Here is a 19191-nt window from a genome sequence, read left to right on the forward strand (position 1 = left end):
GCCAGGCTGAGAGTCGGGCGGTAGCGGGCGGAGGCCGCTTCCGCTACCAAGCCCCGCCCCCATGAAGGCCGTGGCGGAGTCATTTCGGGGAGAGCGGGGGGAGGCAGCCTGCGAGTACCCCGGGCTGCCGCTGCTGCTTCCACAGAACAGCAGGGAGAGCCCAAAGCCAGACAATGTCCAGCCCAGAGCAGCCAGAGCCGGCTCAGCAGACCCCAGTCGGTAGGCAGGGCCCGGGGCAGCGCACTGACAGCGGGGTCCAGCTGGTGGGCAGGGGACGCGATAATGAATTGGAGCACCAGGCCCTGATGGCAGAGGACCCGAGGTTGTCACCTTGTTCTGATTGCCCTGAGGCTGGGCCTAGCAATAGCAGCAGCAGCTGAGGACGAGTCTGCCCTGGGCTGCGTGGTGGTCATGGGGGTGGAGAGAGGAGCCCTCAGCCGGCCATTGGCAGAGAGGAGCAAGGCAGTGGGCTGGGGGAGGATGAGGGCGTAGGTTGCAACCAGCAGCAGGGGCAGGGGGTGTGTAGAGAAGGCCTGGCTGGCCAGGTGAGAGGAGTGGACAGGAACCAGCTACTCCAGATGCAGTACACGTGAACAGGCCAGGCTGGGGTCCCTTCTGAGTGTGGGCCTGCGCCATTGTAAATCCATTGCATTCAGTTTAAGCTTTGTCATACTTTCAGTGGAAAAATACAAGCACCCAGAGGGGTCCCAGCATCAGGCACTCAAAACACATGTCCTTATGGGGACTCTCAGCCTCATCTATGGACAAGTCCATATGAAAAACAAATCAATTTAAAGATCATTGTCCTTATCCACGAGGCATCAAGTTTCTGAACTACCCTTCACGACCCTTGCTCAGGCTGTCTAGATTAGTAAAACATGTTTACGCTTCGTATTTCTAACTTGAAGTACAGGAATGATACATGCGCACAAACAGAATATACACATTCAGCAGATTGCAACTTTTCAAACGGTCCTTGCACAATCGATTTTGCAGAAAGCATTTCCAGAATAGGGAAGACCATATCACAGTCATTATTCCTGCTTCCCAGCTGAAAAACCAGCCCACAAACTGCTGCGAGCCTCTGCTAGAAATGCACTGGTATTTTTTCCCAAAGTGGCACAGTTAGCCACTGGGCACAGCAAGGACTAGTGTGGAGGAGTTCTGCGTCCCAGACACGGCTTCCCATGGGATCTGCCAATATACAGCCATTTTGCTGCTCTCAGGTCCACTCCCTGCAGATGTCTCATGTTCACTGAAAGGCACTTTTTTCCATTGAGTATTTCCCCAGAGCTGCCTTTGCCTTGTGATTCCACAGGCTGTAAAGAATGGGATTTTAACTGGGCAAGACAATGCAGTATAGAGCAGATCCAGCCTATACTCCATGAACAGCCTTAAACACAGCTATCCTGTAATCCATAACAAGGATGGTAAATAGTAACAGAGAGAAAACTGTGCTAGTCTATATACTATCAAAACAAAAACGCAGTCAAGTAGCACTTTAAAGACTAACAAAATAATTTATTAGGTGAGCTTTCATGGGACAGACCCACTTTTTCAGACCATAGCCATATCGGAACAGACTCGATATTTAAAGCACAGAGAACCAACTCCCCCTACCCACCCCCCTTCTGCCCCTCTACTCTCTCATTCACCCACCTTGGTAATTTTTTTTCTGATTTGTCCACCTTGATTACTGTTTTTGGTTCTCTGTGCCTTAAATATTGAGTCTGTTCTGGTATGGCTGTGGGCTGAAGAAGTGGGTCTGTCCCATGAAAGCTCACCTGTATGGTGTTCCACCTGTGCCCTGCAAGGCAGCACTACCGGGAAAAGGAGTCTCTGAAGAAAAGAGCCTGAAGAGCAATGGGGGAAGGTGGACCTGGGGGGAGAGGGGCCAGTGCAGTGAGGAGGGCGGAAATGGGAGCAGATGGGGGTAGTGGGTTGGGGAGGGTCCTATGATGATGGTAGCGGGGGGTGGGGCAGTGAAAGGTAGGGAGGAGGGTCCCGGGGATATGAGGTCATGGCTCCGCAGGGAGCTGTGGTGACAGGGAGGTATGAAGTAGTAGGATCCTTAACCACATTCTCCACACCCCGCTGCCTTGTGGGTTATCCTGGGAAGGAGAAAGGGTAAGGGAGTGAACCCTGACAGAAAATCCGGAGTGGAGTCCGAAGGTGGTTCGGTGTCAACTTCTGGCACTGTCCCGGCGACTCCTGCAGCTGAGCTGGTACCAGGCGTGGAGGTTATCCTCTCCTTTGGACTATATCAGTAAAGCCGAGAGGGGGACACTGGTGTCTGGGCAGCCCAGTGTCTCCATAATAAATGCCCGGGCTCGCGCCTGGAGAGGTACTCTGGCATCGTTGAACAGCGTTGCATCAACACGGGAGGCAACAGATAGCGGTTATAAGCTCTTGCTCGATTGGCGTAGAGAACGAGCGCCAGGGGTTGCCTTCGACGGTGGGAGAGATCCTCGCTTCTCACTGGACAGTCACCGCCCGCCTCAAGCTGGGCAGCCCCCAGCCAATAGGGTACTGTCCTGCCACAGTTCACCTGCCTTGCTGGGTGCGTGAGGCTTAAGGTTCCTGAACCTGACAAGTGACTGAAATTTGGGCACCAGGCAAACCAATAAGAAAATCAACAAGAAATGAGAAACATCAACAATTCAAGCTTGCTTGCTGGAATGTGCGGACCATGCTGACTGGCTTGACTGAAGATCTTCAGGCCATCAGTGACACCCGCAAGACCGCTGTCATCAACGAGGAACTGAAGAGGCTCCGAGTTGATATCGCTGCACTGCAAGAGACGTGACTCGCAGATTCGGGATCTCTAAAGGAAAAGGACTACACCTTTTTCTGGCAGGGTAAAGCCCAAGAAGAACCCAGAGAGCATGGTGTTGGCTTTGCTGTCAGAAACACCCTTCTACAAATGGTGGATTTAGTCGTGGGCGGATCATAAAGACTTCTTCGGATCACGCTTCAAACTTGCGCCGGTCCTGTCCACCTGATCAGCGCTTATGCTCCAACCCTGTACACCACACCAGAAGCAAAAGACAAGTTCTACGACGTGCTTCGTGCTGCTGTAGCGCAAATACCTGCTCGTGAACAACTGTACATCTTGGGTGACTTCAGTGCAAGAGTTGGAGCTGATTGGGTCTCATGGCCTTCCTGCTTAGGACACTTCGGTGTGGGAAAAATGAATGACAATGGACAGCGTCTCCTTGAACTGTGCACGTACCACAATCTGTGCATCACAAACATATTCTTCCCAACGAAGCCACAGCACAGAGTGTCATGGAGACACCCACGCTCAAAGTACTGGCATCAACTAGATGTGGTCATCGCTAGGCGTAATAACCTCAAAAACGTCCTTCTGACACGCAGCTATCATAGTGCTGACTGTGATACAGATCACTCGCTAGTTTGCTCCAAGCTCAAGCTGAGACCCAAGAAGCTGTACCGCTCTAAACCTGCTGGAAGGCCCCGCATTGACACCAGAAAGACGTCAAACTCGGAGAAAGCTGAAAAGTTCAGAGAGACCCTCCAGGAAAATCTGCGCAGCGGCCCTGGGGGCGCCGATGCGACATCCAAGTGGCAACATCTGAGGGATACAGTTTACAACACGGCCTTGTCGGTGTTTGGAAGAAGAGCTAGGAACACGAATGACTGCTTCGAAGCTAACTCTGATGAGATGATTCCAGTCATTGAAAAGAAGCGTGCTGCACTCCTGGGCTACGTCTACACGTGCAGCCAACATCGAAATAGGCTATTTCGATGAATAACATCTACACGTCCTCCAGGGCCGGCAACGTCGATGTTCAACTTCGACGTTGCTCAGCCCAACATCGAAATAGGCGCAGCGAGGGAACGTCTACACGTCAAAGTAGCACACATCGAAATAGGGATGCCAGGCACAGCTGCAGACAGGGTCACAGGGCGGACTCAACAGCAAGCCGCTCCCTTAAAGGGCCCCTCCCAGACACAGTTGCACTAAACAACACAAGATACACAGAGCTGACAACTGGTTGCAGACCCTGTGCCTGCAGCATAGATCCCCAGCTGCCGCAGAAGGAGCCAGAAGCCCTGGGCTAAGGGCTGCTGCCCACGGTGACCATAGAGCCCCGCAGGGGCTGGAGAGAGAGCATCTCTCAACCCCCCAGCTGATGGCCGCCATGGAGGACCCAGCAATTTCGACGTTGCGGGACGCGGATCATCTACACGGTCCCTACTTCGACGTTGAACGTCGAAGTAGGGCGCTATTCCTATCTCCTCATGAGGTTAGCGACTTCGACGTCTCGCCGCCTAACGTCGAAGTTAACTTCGAAATAGCGCCCGACGTGTGTAGACGCGACGGGCGCTATTTCGAAGTTGGTGCCGCTACTTCGAAGTAGCGTGCACGTGTAGACGCAGCTCTGGAGTACAAACGCTCACTGAGCCAGAGTAACCAGCAAGCGCTTAGAGAGGCCAGAAGAACAGTACAGCAGACAGCCAGGCACTGTGCCAACAACCACTGGCTCCAGCTATGCAGCAGCATCCAGACCTGTGGCGACTCTGGTAATCTCAGAGGAATGTACGAGGGTAAGAAGAAGGCATTAGGACCCACCCAGAACAAGATGGCACCTCTGAAATCCAAATCTGGTGAAGTCATCGCTGACAAAGCCAAACAGATGGAGCGCTGGGTTGAGCGCTACTCCGAGCTGTACTCACGTGAGAACATTGTGGTTGACGCAGCCCTTGATGCCATCGAGCTCCTACCAGTAATGGACGAACTGGATCAAGAACCGACTGTGGATGAACTGAAGAGAGCCATCGACAGCATTGCAGCAGGAAAGGCCCCTGGTCAGGATGGTATACCACCAGAGGCAATCAAATGTGCCACGGACACACTCCTGGAACCCCTACATGAGCTACTGTGCCTGTGCTGGAAAGAGGGTGAGGTTCCACAGGATATGCGCGACGCTAACATTGTAACGTTGTATAAGAACAAAGGAGACAGCAGCGACTGCAACAACTACCGTGGAATCTCCCTCCTAAGCGTCACTGGTAAACTGTTCACTCGCGTCATCCTTGGCAGACTCCAGAAGATTGCTGAGAGGGTGTACCCCAAATCGCAGTGCAGATTCCGCACAGAGAGGTCTACTGTTGACATGGTCTTCTCTCTGAGGCGGCTGCAGGAGAAGTGCAGGGAGCAGAGAAAGCCACTCTAGATAGCCTTCATCGACTTGACCAAGGCTTTTGACTTGGTCAGCAGGGATGGTCTGTTCAAACTGCTCCACAAGATAGGCTGTCCTCCACGGTTACTCAAGATGATCCAGTCGTTCCACGAAGACATGAGAGGAACGATCCAATATGACGGCGCATTATCGGATGCTTTCAGAATCAGGAGTGGCATCAAACAAGGATGTGTGCTTGCTCCGACACTGTTCGGGATCTTCTTTGCACTCCTCCTGAAGCATGCCTTTGGATCTTCAACAGAGGGCATCTTGCTGCACACAAGATCTGATGGGAAACTGTTTAACCTTGCAAGGCTGAAAGCTAAGTCTGAGGTGCGGGAAGTCCTCATCAGAGACATGCTGTTCGCAGACGATGCTGCTGTATTGTCTCACACAGAAGACCAGCTTCAAAAACTGCTGGATCAGTTCTCCAAAGCGTGCAAGGACTTTGGGCTTACCATCAGCCTAAAGAAGACGACCGTACTCGGTCAGGATGTTGCTGAATCCCCATCAATCAGCATTGACAACTATACGTTAGAGGTCGTCCACGAGTTCGTTTACCTCGGGTCCACCATCACTGACACCATGTCGTTAGACACTGAGCTAAATAGGAGGATCGGAAAAGCGGCCACAACTCTGTCCAGACTCAGCAAGAGAGTGTGGAATAACAACAAGCTGTACACTCACACCAAAATGCAAGTCTACAGAGCCTGCATCCTCAGCACCCTCCTTTATGGCAGCGAGACTTGGACCCTGTATGCCCGCCAGGAAAAGAGGCTGAACGTCTTCCACTTGCGCTGCCTCAGGCGCATCCTTGGAATATCATGGAAGGACACAGTGACCAACAGCGCCGTCCTCGAGCAAGCTGGAATCCCAACCATGCACACCCTCCTCAGGCAGCGTCGGCTCCGCTGGCTTGGCCACGTCCACAGGATGAATGATGGAAGGATTCCAAAAGACATCCTGTATGGTGAGCTAGCCTCTGGCAAAAGACCTCCCGGATGCCCCCAGTTGCGTTACAAAGATGTCTGCAAGAGAGACCTCAGAGAGGTAGACATCGAGCTGGACAACTGGGAAGAACTAGCAGACGACTGCAGCAGATGGAGGCAGGGGTTACACAAGGGCCTTCAGAAGGGCGAGATGAAGATCAGACAGCTAGCAGAGGAGAAGCGAGCGCACAGAAAGCACAATAAGGACTTGCCAGACACCCACTACATCTGCAAGAGATGCAGCAAGGACTGTCACTCTCGTGTGGGTCTTCATAGTCACAATAGACGCTGTAAATGAAGTCCTGAACTGAAACTTTAAAGGGCGCGATCCATAGTCTATGCAGACTGAAGGATGCCTGCTACTAGTCTTTAAAGTGCTACTTGCCTGCTTTTTTGTTTTGAAGGATGGGAAATTGTGAGATCCAGATAGAGAAAGTCTTGTATCTGCTCTCTGTGGAGCAGACTTGGCCGACGGTTTACACAATGCAGCTTTGGAAGAAAACTAATGGAGCAGGGTTCAATGCCCATGAACACACAGGATGCATAAAGAACAGTTTGGTTCAGGGCAGCATTAGCACCAAACAGCTCCAAAAGAGGGCGCATGTCACACACAAAATGGCTAATTTTGCCCACAGAAACACAGAGCAAACTTCAGTATCGTGAATAGTCAGAGTCTTCACAACACAAAAAAACAGTCTTGTCACGCTGTAAAAACTAACAAAATGATTTATTAAATGATGAGCTTTCATATGACAGACCCACTTCTTCAGATCTGGAAATTCAGAATTTCCAGATCTGAAGAAGTGGGGCTGTCCCATGAAAGCTTGTCACCAGATTCTTCTGTTCAAAGTGACCCTATAAAGCAAAGTGGGGTGGGGGCATACTGCAATGTATCTGTTATAAGTCATGGTGCCTAAGAAGACATGTTCTAAACCAGGGAAATGAGGGGAAAGAAAGATCTGTGCCACACGCTCAGCACAGAAAATGATCTTTTTTTTCTAGAGGAAGTTCAACATTTTTGGGATTGTAGCGGATATAGGGAAGAGGTCTATGAAGGTTACAGAGAATGTACTGGTGAATGCATAAAGATAAGTGTCACCTGTTCCCCACAAGAATTCTTGTTCCCCACAAGAATGATCCTGTACATAAGCAAAAATACCAGGAAGAACAATGTCTGCAATGCAAGACAGTCTGAGAATTCCAGAAAGACGTATTCTGTTACCCATGTTTGGTGTTTCATTTAGCCTTACAGGAAAGAATAGTAAGAACTGATCAATAACCCTCTAAGCCTACATGTACACTACCTAGGAAGATCCACCCACTCAGGGTCAATCTTCTGGGATACGATTTCACATGTCTAGTATGGACATGTGAAACTGACCATTCAAGGATCGCAGGCAACCCCTGTACTTGCGAGATGTCAGGAGTAAGGGAGGTTGATGGGAGAAATTAGCCGAGTGCAGATATAGTGATTCTAGCTATGCAATTGTCGTAGCTTGAATTGTGTATAGTGGTTAACTTACTTTGTCTAGTGTAGACATAGCCTAAGTAAAAAAATATATACTGTTCCTGCATCTGAATATACTCGAGACAGATTGTTCTTAAGTGTATAACTTCAGTTTGGCATTAACTTACAGTTCCTTCAATCTCTGTTGAATTTCTGCCTTCCTCTCCAAAGTCATTTTACTTCTCAACAGACTATTGTAATAATTGATCACAGATTCTGCTTTATTCACTGGCACTTTATTTTTATTCATTGGTCTTTATTTGATGAGGGCCTTGGATGGGTTGTTTCAAGGAGTAAGTTGCCTTCTGTGCCAGCAAACTGTTCCGAGATATTCATCAGGCTTAAAGATACTAGTTTCATCCAATTTCCAGCTATTTGCTTTTCGTTTCTAGCTTCCTACTCTGGGCTGATTTAAACAGCACGTCTGAATCAGATTACCTGGAACCAGTGTGCTTTCAGACTCTGCTCTCTCAGACAACAGATGATTAAAAACAGGAGTTGTTCTGGTTTCTTAATAAAACTTAAACAGCACTGATAAGCGCAGTATAAATTACCAGGAGGATGGGAGTAGATGGAATATCTGTAAAATATTGTATCCTCACAAATCCCCAAGGGCCAGGTGAGGTTTGGTGGGATGGTGATTTCTGCTACAGTATAGTGTGGAGACATCTTCAAGGGGAATTAATCACAGAAGCATCTTTAATGTAACATGAGGCTATATCTGCTATCAGATGTTATCAAGCAGGCAGGCGGTTCTGTAGTTTGAAATTTTCAAAGAAGCCCACATGAATTGGGTGCCTGTCTCTTAGGTCCCATTGTAAACCCCAGTTACAAATGTTGCAATTTGTGATGGACCCCTCCTCCCATGCTTTATGGAAAATGGCTTGTGATATAAAAATGAATAACTCAGAGATGCTTTGGACAAAATGTGTCTTGTAAGCTATCATTTTAATGGTATGACCTGGTGGATCTGTAAATCCTATTTTTGTGCTTTGTAGTTGAAGTTGTTGTCTACATCGGGGTCCACAACCGCTGGCACAGGTGCCAAGAGTGGAACCGATTTTCATCGGCACGTAAGGTGGGATGTCAGCCCGCCCCCACTCTCCAATGTGGCTAGAAGATTGCTGCAAACCATGCTGCCTGTGGATTTACAAAAGACCAGCTCATGCTACCAACCACCACCTACATGGTAAAGCTCTGCATCTTAATTTATTTATTAATGACACTGTTGTAAGTAGGACCATTAGTGACTTTAAAAAATGTCACTGGCACTCAGACCCTACATGGAGGTCAAAAGGCCAAATTTCAGCACTCCACCTCGGAAGAGTCACTGACCTCTGGTGTTCCATTTGTGTTCCGAATGTCTGTCCCTGTGAAGACCTCAGCTGGAGGTGTGGCTGCCCTGTTGTGAGAGTACGGCTTGTGAGGGATTAGCGCTACTTAGCTGGCAAAAGAGTCTGAAGGCATCTGCCTACTCATAGGCTTGGGCTTGGAGCTCCTTACCTCCCAACACTTGGAGAGGAGCGGTCCAAGTGAGCTGCCGGAATTATTGCTGGCGATCCGATCTCATCCAAGGTGCTCTGGAGAAGAACTGAACATATGTGTGGCACTGGTAGGAGCTGTGCTGCTGGAGTGTCCCGGGGATAAAAGGGGTTCACGGGACAAGTGGTGGATGGAGACAAGACAAGCAGTGAGTGTAGAAAAGCTTTATTAACAATGGCTTAATCAATGTTATAGTGGGGGGGGGAATTAAGGGGGAATACCTAGTGCGCTCTAGCTGTCTACCCCAAGATGATGTCAGTTGATGGACAGGGGAAAGCCTGTACTTACAGGGCGGTTACCAAACCACAGATGGCGAGTAGAGCCCACACCAACATCTAGTGGAAAGTGTCCGGATTTTCAGCAGGAGGGACAAGTGACTCGGGCCAGCCGACAGGCTTGTCAGGGTACACACGTCTCCGATTCAGGAGGGGGAAATTTAACTTTTTATCAGGGTTTGGACACGGAAGCAACCCATGGGCCAATGTCAGTGCCTTGTGCCCTTTCGCCCTTTTTAGGAGTTAGATTTTCCTTTTTAGGAGCTTTTAATGCTTGGTGAGGCAGGGGTCTCGCGTCCATATCTGTGACTAAACCCTGAGCTGGTCCCGTTTCCTCATACGTGGCTGAGCCCTTAGCTCCTTGGGAGGGGGTTTGTCAGCGCACGCTGGCATGCCTGGTTCTGATGGGGTAGCGAAGCCTTGATCATGCTGGGAGTACATGCAGGCCACAGCTTGCAACACTGTCATGGTCACGCCACGAACAGCTGTGCCCACATGGAGTTATTAGCATCTGGAGCAGGCCTGCAACCAAGCTTGCAGCTTGTTGGCCGGTGTTACAAATCCCATGTAGCAGGGGTGGCCGACCCACAGCACTCAAGCCACATGCGGCTCTTTGAGCCATTAAATGCAGCTCCTCCTCAGAGCTGCATGCCTGGAGTGCTGTCCTCTGCTCTGCGCACGCATCCCACCGTTTGGTGGGAGAAGCGCATGGTGGCAGCAGGGAAGTGCATGGTGGCAGTGGAGGTTGTGGTGGCAGCTCTTTGGCGGCAGCAGTGGTGGTAGGGGCTCTGGTGAGTTGCTGACATCGCATTAGAGTGGGGACTGGGGGTGCCTTGCTCTGGGGGAGGTGGAAAGGTCATTGAGTTAGAGCGGGGTGGGGTGGGGCTGCGGATGCCTGGCTCGGGGGGAGGGCATTGAGCCATGTATTATATATTTATTTGTATCTATCTATTGATGGATCAAGTGAGAGATACAAATAAATATATAATACTTGTCTCTTTGCACTCTATCCACATGACTCATTGTCCCCAGCTGGTTGGCCACCCCTGCCGTGAGGGATTTTCAGACGGGAAGGATGTTCTCCATGCTGTCCTAGCTAAATTCCTGTGGTAATGACATTAAATAACCTAAGTTGCCCTCCCCATAGTGTCATCTGGACAGAATTTAGTTATGCGCATCCAGTCCCGAATTGTGCTGTATTGTGCCCTCGTGCCGTTCCCTACCCACAGACAATTTAAAATGCTGTGAAATGCTAAGAAGGTCTGGGAGAATGCCAATTAAATCAGTAAGTAACAGTGAGTGACATGGATTATGACAGGCTTTCGTTATTTCAGTTCTAAAATCTTGTCGCCTGATCCACGCCTTCCACTTGAGGAGAGCACTGGCAGCCTTGCCTTCTGGGTACTTGGAAGTGACATCATTTTTTTATCACTGCATTCTGCTCTCAGCTCCACATGACAGAACTCAGATCCAACCCTCTGCTTTCCCTACAGGCATGTGTCTGCCACAGATGTCAGAGGAGCTCTGTGATTGTGGAGCGAGGAAACGCTCCTGTGCCAATCTGACAGCACCAATCATGGCCATTTCAGGAGGAGGGACGGGATGAATCCACTTCTTATTTACCTGATATAATTTGCTAGCTTTAAATAGGGAAAATTTGTATTGCAGAAAATCAAGCCTATTGCTGGGCGGAGGTGGATGTGTTTCTGCCCCAAACTATTTTTTCCAGATAAACAATGAGGAGTATTGTGGGTTTCACCCACAAAAGCTTACGCCCAAATAAATCTGTTAGGCTATGGCTACATTATAATTGCTCTTTCGGGATACAAATGTATCCCAAAATAGCAACTATGCAGCTAAATGCCACCCTCGAAATAGCAGCGCTATTTCAAACACAATATTCTGGTCCTATGAGGTATAGCGGAAACTTTGACATAGCCACTTATTTCAAACTTCGGTGCTCTGAGGATGGCACCAAGTTCAAAATGAGTTAACTCAAAATAAATTATGCAATTTGCACAATGCAAATTGCATAAGTTATTTCAAGTTACGTAGCCTTAGTCTTTATGGCTACATGCACACTAATGGGTTATTTCAAAATAAGATATTTTGAAACAGCTATTTCAAGGTAGGTTATTTTGAAATAGGCGCTCTTCCTCCTGCCATGAGGTTTACTGATTTCAAAATAACACACCCGCTATTTCGAATTTATTTCAAAGTAGTGTGTGTATAGTGTAGATGCTCACAAAGTTATTTCAAAGTAACAGCTGTTATTCCAGAATAACTCTGTGGTATAGATGTAGCCTAAAGTGGCACAGGACTCATTGTTTTTACAGATACAGACTAACCCAGCTACCCCTCTGAGACTTTTTTTCAGATGGCACACAGTGGAATCTCTAATTTCATGTAAACTCGGTTCATTATCATTTGATGAGAAATACATGCCTTTGATGAGAAATACAGGCTGTGCAAGACTCATGGGGTCCTCAGCTAGCCATTTCCTTGCTGTTAGGGGTTTGGTTTTGCAAACGATGGGATAGGTAACCCTACTGCGGTCTCTGAGGTGGTTTAAGGAAAGCTTGACTTGTCCTGTGCAGTGTTCAAGAAGCACACCAGGTAACTGCATAAGTAAAAACCCATGCATTGCACAGTGTCTGTTGGTGAACTGACGGCACTGTTGGGACTCTTGTGCTTCCCATGCACAGGACTAGAGTGGAGGTCTATATGGGTGGTTAGTCTCATTCCTGCTGGAAGCAAAAGAGAATATATTGTCTCCAGGAAACTGCAGGTTGCATTCCTTAATTACCTCACTTGGAATTTTGCCTAGACGCTCTTGATTCTATGCAGTGATAGCTCTTTAATGACTGTGGTTTTCCTTCTTATCCAGAAGACACCACCTCTGGCTCCAAAGTGTTCTTCAACATCTGTTTCATGCTAATTTAGAGAAGGAAGCCCTGCCTACTAAATCATTTGCTCTAGCAAAAAGGTCCTTTGAAAGTCTCACCTCTATGGCTGCGTCTATACTACAGTTCTGTTTCGAAAGAACGTCTTTCGAAAGAGAACATTGAAAGATGGCCTTTCGAAATGGAGCATCCACACACATCAGCGAGGACTGAAGGTTCGGTCTGTTATTTCGAAAGGCCTGCTGCACAATTTCGAAAGAGAGCGTCCACACATACTAGGGCACTCTTTCGACAGAGCAGGGGCAGAAAGCTCCACGGGCAAGGTTGCATGGCAGACAAGCCCTTCCACGACTGCTGCCCGCCGTCCCCTTAAAGCCCCCCTCCCCCCCGTTCCTCAGCCTGCCCACGCAAAAGGCCAGCAACCCTGTCCCCAGGCAGAGCGAGAGTGAGCGAGAGAGAGAGACATCGGAGGTGGCAGCCCGGGCCCCCATAGACCCCGAGTAGCACCCCTGCCCCATCGCAGCCATGGCCAGCGCCCTGGCTGCCGTCCTGGCTGCTGTGCTGCAGCAGCTCCAGGTGGCCAGCACAACAGCCACCCTCCTGGATGCCATCCTTGGAGCAATGTCCCCAGCCGGTCCCCCAGGTCATCCGCCACCTGTGGAGCTTCCCCACAAGCAGCGACTGGTGGGACTGATGGGTGCTGCAGGACTGGGGTGACGACCAGTGGCTACAGAACTTCAGGATCACCAAGGGGACTTTCCCGGAGCTGTGCCACTGACTTACCCCAGTCCTCCAGCACCGGGACACACACCTGAGGCCGGTGCTCCCCCTGCACAAAAGGTTGGCCATTGCCCTATGGAAGCTGGTCACCCCCGACAGGTACCGATCCATCGGCCACCAGTTTGGGGTGGGCAAAGCCACTGTCGTGGCTGTCCTCATCGAGGTAAGCCATGCCCAGCTCACACCTAGACTGCATGCAGGGGGAGAGGGGCAGCCTGGTGATGGGCACTGTCGGGAGAAGGGTGGGCACCCTGGGGACAGGGATGGGGATAGGGATGGGCACAGGAAGGCAAGCAGCACACCACCCCATGATCACAAGCATGCCCCTCTGTGCCCTGCAGGTTGTCCAGGCAATCAACAAGGTTCTCCTGAGGCAGCTGGTTCGTGTTGGAAACCTGGATGATGCCATCTGGGGATTTCAGGAGCTGGGCTTCCCCAGCTGCTTCGGGGCACTGGATGGCACCCACATCACCATCCGGGCCCCGTAGCACAGCTGCAGGGCCTACATGAATCGCGAGGGCTATCACTCGGTGGTCCTGCAGGCCCTGGTTGACACCAACGGCTGGTTCCAGGACATCTACGTAGGCTGGTCTGGCTGCACACATGATGCAAGGGTCTTCAGGAACTCGGGGCTGGGATGTCGTATGGCCAAGGGGACCTTCATTCCCCGGCGGGAGCTCCCCGCTGGGGACACTGTGATGCCGCCCTGCATCGTGACAGACGCGGCCTACCCACTGCAGGCCTGGCTGATGCGGCCATACACTGGGCACACCCAGCTGAGCCAGGACCTTTTTAAGGAGCGGCTGAACCACACCCAGAACACCGTGGAGCAGGCGTTCAGCCACCTCAAGGGGAGTTTTAGATGCCTCTGTACCAGGCTGGAGGTGGCCTCCCCGTTGTCCCGGCAGTGGTCGGGGCCTGCTGCACCCTCCAAAGCCTGGTGGAGGCGAAACATGAGCCCTACATGCAGGGGTGGGTCGCCGAGGCAGGGTGTGGGTATGAATGGCCCCCTGCTGCCCCCTGCCACCAGGCCCAGCAGGACAGGATGTGTTTAAGGGAGGCCCTGCACCAGGCCTTTGAGTAGGGGCCACGGTAACCACCCTACCCTGCACACACCCGCACCCTGCACACACCCACCAGCATACACGCACAGGGGACACAGGATAAACCATAAAAATAAATGATTTACTTGGACAAAACTGTGCCCCTCATTTTCTAGGGGGAACTATACACGTGTGGGGGGAGGGTGAACAGGGAGAACTATTTACATATGTGGGGGGGAGGGTGAATGGGGAGCTGGGGTTGGGGGGGGCCTCACCCCTCCATGGGGCTTGATGGCCGGGAGCTCTGTCGCCCTGGCTCACTCTTTCTCCCTGTGTACGGGGGCCCCGCCGGGGCTGGGCCAGGACCGGTGGCACAGGGAGGTAGGGGAGCAGCTCAGGCGCAGTCCCTGTGCCTGTGCTGGGCTCGGCGTGGGCGTGGGGGTGGGGCGGGGGCTTGGCCTCCATCTGGCCAGCCATGGCCAACGGTGTGGGCCAGGCAGACGAGGCGGGCCTGGGGGAGGTGGGGAGGGAGCAGGGCTTCGAGGTCAGCCTCCTTGGGGAGGGGGCATTGTGGGGGGAGGCAAGGGGGGTGGGGGGGTAAACTGCTGGGGGGCGGGCGATGGGGCATGGGTGTGGGAGTGACCCGCGATGGAGCCGCGGCAGGGGCCAGGTGGCCGCCCACAGCCTGGGTGAGGGCGTCCAGGTTGGACGCCACGCGGTCCCATGCCTGCCGCTCCATGGCAAGCCACTCCCACATGATGCCTGTCAGCTCCCTCAAGCAGCCGTGTGGGCCATGTCCCCCGCCTCGTCCTCCCCGGCCTGGTGGCACCAGCAGAGGGACCAGCGGCGACTCCGCCCAAGGCCTGGGCTGGTCCCCCTCGCCCTTGGTGGTCGGGCTCCCTGGGCCCGTCGCGGGGCTGGTCTGGCTGCTGGAGGGGTGTAGGTAGGGGTGCTCCACCCCACCGTGGGCAGGCACTGGTCTGGGTGGGACATTGCTTTGGGTGCTACCCCCAGCCTTCAGCAGCCCCATCCATCCTGCTGCCTGTGTGGTGGGGCGCTCCAGGGGCTGGCCAGGCTCCAGGGGCTGACCCTCCCCTACAACCTGCAGGCTGTTGCGGAGAGGACAAGCCAGGCTCGTAGGGGCTTCCCCCTCCAGTTGCCCCCTGTGGCCTGCAGGGTGGGAGGGCAGGCTGGGGTGAGATGCCCCCCTCCAGCTGTTCCTCATGGTCTGAAAGCTGTCGGGGGGGTTAGGCTGTGGAGGCTGCCCCCTCCAACTGTACCCCCCTCCAACAGCCTTCTCCCCACATCCTGCAGCCTCTTGGGTAGGGCCAAGTTCAGGGGACTGCTCCCAGCCTCCACTACCCTCTCCCACTGGCCCCCATAATCTGCAGGCTGTCTGCGGAGGGAGGCAGGCTGCAGGGGGCTGCCCCTTCTCCAGCTGCCACACCTCCAGTTACCTGCCCCTCAGCCTGCAAGTTGCCTGGGGAGGACAGGCTGCAGGGGCTGCCCCCTCTCCAGCAGCCCGTAGACTCTCCACAGTGAGTGAAGGAGCAGGCAGGCTCTGGGTTTGGGGAGCTACTTACCCTGTCTTTGTGGCTGGCTAGATGGTAGAGCCCCAGCTCTGCTGGCCTCTGTCTTGGTGCTGGCCACTCAGTATCACAACCCTCCTGTCTGGGCCCCTCTCTTTCACCTCCCTCCTTCTGCCCCCTCCCTTTCCACGTGCTGGGAAATCCTGGGATTTCAGGCGCTTCCCACTCTCCAGGCACAGCCAAACCCTGCCCTTGGTTTAAGTTAGGGTGAGAGGAAGCTGCGTATGAAATTGTGTGGGCGTAGCTCCCGCGGTTTAAGAGGGGTTCTTCAGCAAACAGCACAGGCGGACTCCAAAACCGCCGTGCCCAAGACGTTTGCTACTTGCCACATGTGACAAACAGGACGCTGCATTGTGGTGAATACGGGGATGGCCGATCCACGGCTCTTGAGCCGCACATGGCTCTTGGAGCCTTTAATTGCGGTTCCTCCTGAGAGCCGCATGCGGAGAGCATCGTCCGCCTGTTCTGCACAGGCACCCCACGGCTTACTGAGAGAAGTGTGTGGCGGTAGCAGTGGCATACGGCAGCGGCTCTGCTGAGTCACCAGCATTGAATTAGAAGGCGGGGCTGAAGGTGCGTAGCTCTGGGGGAGGGGAAGCGGAGGGCAGTCAGCGGGTGGGACAACACTGGTGAATATGGAAAGGCAACAACCAAAATTGCGGCGATCTTTGAATTCCTAGTGGACACTGCTGCTCTAAAATATATCTGGATGGATGGATGGATAGACAGAAGAGTGCATAGGGCAGGGATCAGGAAACTTTTTAACATCAGGCTCCCCATTTTGTCCTGGCAACTAGCCTGGCCCCCCAACCCTGTCCGGAAGCAAGTGTCCGTCCCCCAGAGGTGATGTGCTGCACTCCCTCGGCAGCTAAGGAGGCTGTGGTGGGTGGGGCGGAGGAGGCAGGGATCGGGACCCCAAATGAAGTTTTGATTGTACCCTCCAGACTTGGCTCCCAGGTTTACTACTTGCCGTGGCTCAGTTCAGACGTGTAAACAGCCCAGAGAACATTGCAAGTCAGCAGGAACCCTGGGCCCTTCCCTGCGGTTTGCAATGCTTGAAACTGACTCCTGCTCTGCAAAAACAAATTGAGATGGAAGGGAAAATGCTAAAAGAAGAGGAAACCCAGCCCCTTACCTGCAGAAAAGGGAGTGGCTGTGATAGGGAGGCGGGCGTATAAATGGATCCAGCAGGCTTGCCCCTTTGCAGTGCAGTTTCTGGGCCCAGCCCTTTTAAGAAGCCCTGGGACTTGACTTGCAATGCAAGCTGTTTGTTTGGTGCAAGCCAGGCTGCTGGGAAGCTTTGGGGATCACTGGCTACTAGCAATCTTTCCGCTCCCCAGCCCATTCCCTCCCCAACCTGAATTGCAGAGGAGCAGCAGCAGCCCTGGCTGGAAACTGATACCAAACTTGCTTGCAAAGGCTCCGGCACAAAGAGCAGCAGGTTTGGGGAAAACAGCCCCCTGGCTCTGGATTTATAAGCATTTATAAAGCACCAGACGGAGGGACAGAGAAACAGACAGTATGTTCCTCCTCCAGTGACTGAACCAGGGCATATTGGGATTTTCCCCCCCCCTCTTGCCAAACACACTTCCTTATTTCCTTTCCACACTTTAAGATGTGGGATTTACTGCAGCATTTATGCAGTGTCACGTGGTTTTCATCCCCACCCCTCAACAGTGGAACACAAGTGATTCTACTGGAGTCGGTTACAAAGAGTTAAATCCTAGGCTCTGCTATCGTTGGACATCCACTTGTGCCCTGGGAACTGCTTTTATAGGCCACAACAACATCTTTAATTCAGTCTGGGAACCATTACGCAGCCCATGTCTGTTGTACTGTGTGGGTCGAACACTCTCACAGAATGAGGCACGGCCTGTCACATGAGCTGAGAAATCCTACATCAGCTGCAGATTTTGAATAGCTGTGTAAGGAGTATCCGCGTGCACTGCATACTGCAGTATCTCATCATGGGTGGGAAAGACATTTATGACAGCTGGATGGTCTGCAGCCAGAAGAAATGGGCATAAGCTTCTACTGTCTGTGGCTGGGGAGAAAGGCTGAGTTGGTTAAGTGCGAGGAAGACACCAGGCCGGTATCACTGGGTCTGCCCTGTTCCTGGACCCCTCTCGTTTCCTGGCTCTTCTTTCTTCTCAAGCTCCGACAGTCACGACTAGGCAACGTGTTCACCTTCTCTTTGTACTCTGCCAGCAACCAGCGTGGTGTGCTTAGACAGGGCAACCCATGTCATACAAGCCTTGGAACACATGAACTCTCACGACCAGCTCTTTGTGGAATCACCTGTGGGACCTGCCTCCATCTAGAGTCAGACACTAGTGGGCAGTTTCCAGCCAAGAGGAGTGGAGAGACTTTGGTGGGAGAAGGGGCAGCACGTGAGGACTCCCCCACAGCATGGAACGTCGTACGGGTTGATCTAGGGCTGCTGGAAAGCCTGGAAGTTTACCTGAGAGTGCTGCCGGCTGGGAGGTGCTGAGGTAAGTGCCTCCCAGCTGCAGCCTGCCTCACACACTACACCCCTCCCTACACCCCTCCCGCAGGCCAGAATCCTCTCATGAATCCATACCCCCTCCTAGACCCTGCACCCCAATACCATGCCCCAGGTCACAACTGCGTCCTTCACCCAAACTCCCTCTCAGACCCCCCATTTTCTCCTGTGCCCTTGTCCCTTACCCAAAGCTCCCTTCTGCTACCCCTCCGTAGAAAAGTGCAGCCCTTGACCACTTACCAAAATCTTGGAGTGGCCCCCATCCAAAATTAGTGCCCACCCCTGCACTTGCTGGAATAGAGCTCGAGGTGCCCCAGTGACTCACACACCAAACATGCTGGAGCGGAGCAGAGGAAAGGTGAGCTGTAAGGACATGGAACAGGTGCTTTTGGAAACCCCAGCTGGAAATCTGACTAGTTAGCTGACAAAGGAACACTTCATGTAATAACTGATTCATTCACACTGTGCGGTTCCTATCAACCACAAATCCAACCTTTCATGAGAACGACCAGAACATCACCTATAATTGAAAGCCACACATACTTGCATCTCTCCTGTAAAGCAGAGACTGTGAAACATAAAGTGCAATGTAAGTGTTAAGTCAGAACAACTCACAAACACAGTCATTGCAAATCAAATCCACAGAATCATAGAACACTAGAACTGGAAGGGCTCTCAAGAGGTCATCAAGTCCTCACGGCAGGACCAAGCACCATCTCCGTCATCCCTGTTAGATATTTATCCAATCCTGTTCTTAAATATCGCCAGTGACAGAGATTCTACAACCACCCTAGGCAATTTATTCCAGTACTTAACCACCCTGACAGGAAGTTTTTCCTCATGGCCAACCTAA

At 52.1% G+C, this 19191-nt stretch overlaps 1 long non-coding RNA gene across 1 annotated transcript; it reads left to right on the forward strand.

Annotated features, from left to right (window-relative positions):
- The first annotated feature begins 66 nt into the window (after positions 1-66).
- LOC142021665 (uncharacterized) lies at positions 67-14378 on the forward strand. Its single transcript, XR_012647738.1, has 4 exons — positions 67-219; positions 8702-8892; positions 12408-12638; positions 13545-14378. It is a non-coding gene; the product is annotated as an uncharacterized LOC142021665 (long non-coding RNA).
- Positions 14379-19191: the final 4813 nt, after the last annotated feature.

The sequence above is a fragment of the Carettochelys insculpta genome, chromosome 16 (assembly GCF_033958435.1).
Source record: "Carettochelys insculpta isolate YL-2023 chromosome 16, ASM3395843v1, whole genome shotgun sequence".
Lineage (NCBI taxonomy): Eukaryota > Metazoa > Chordata > Testudines > Carettochelyidae > Carettochelys > Carettochelys insculpta.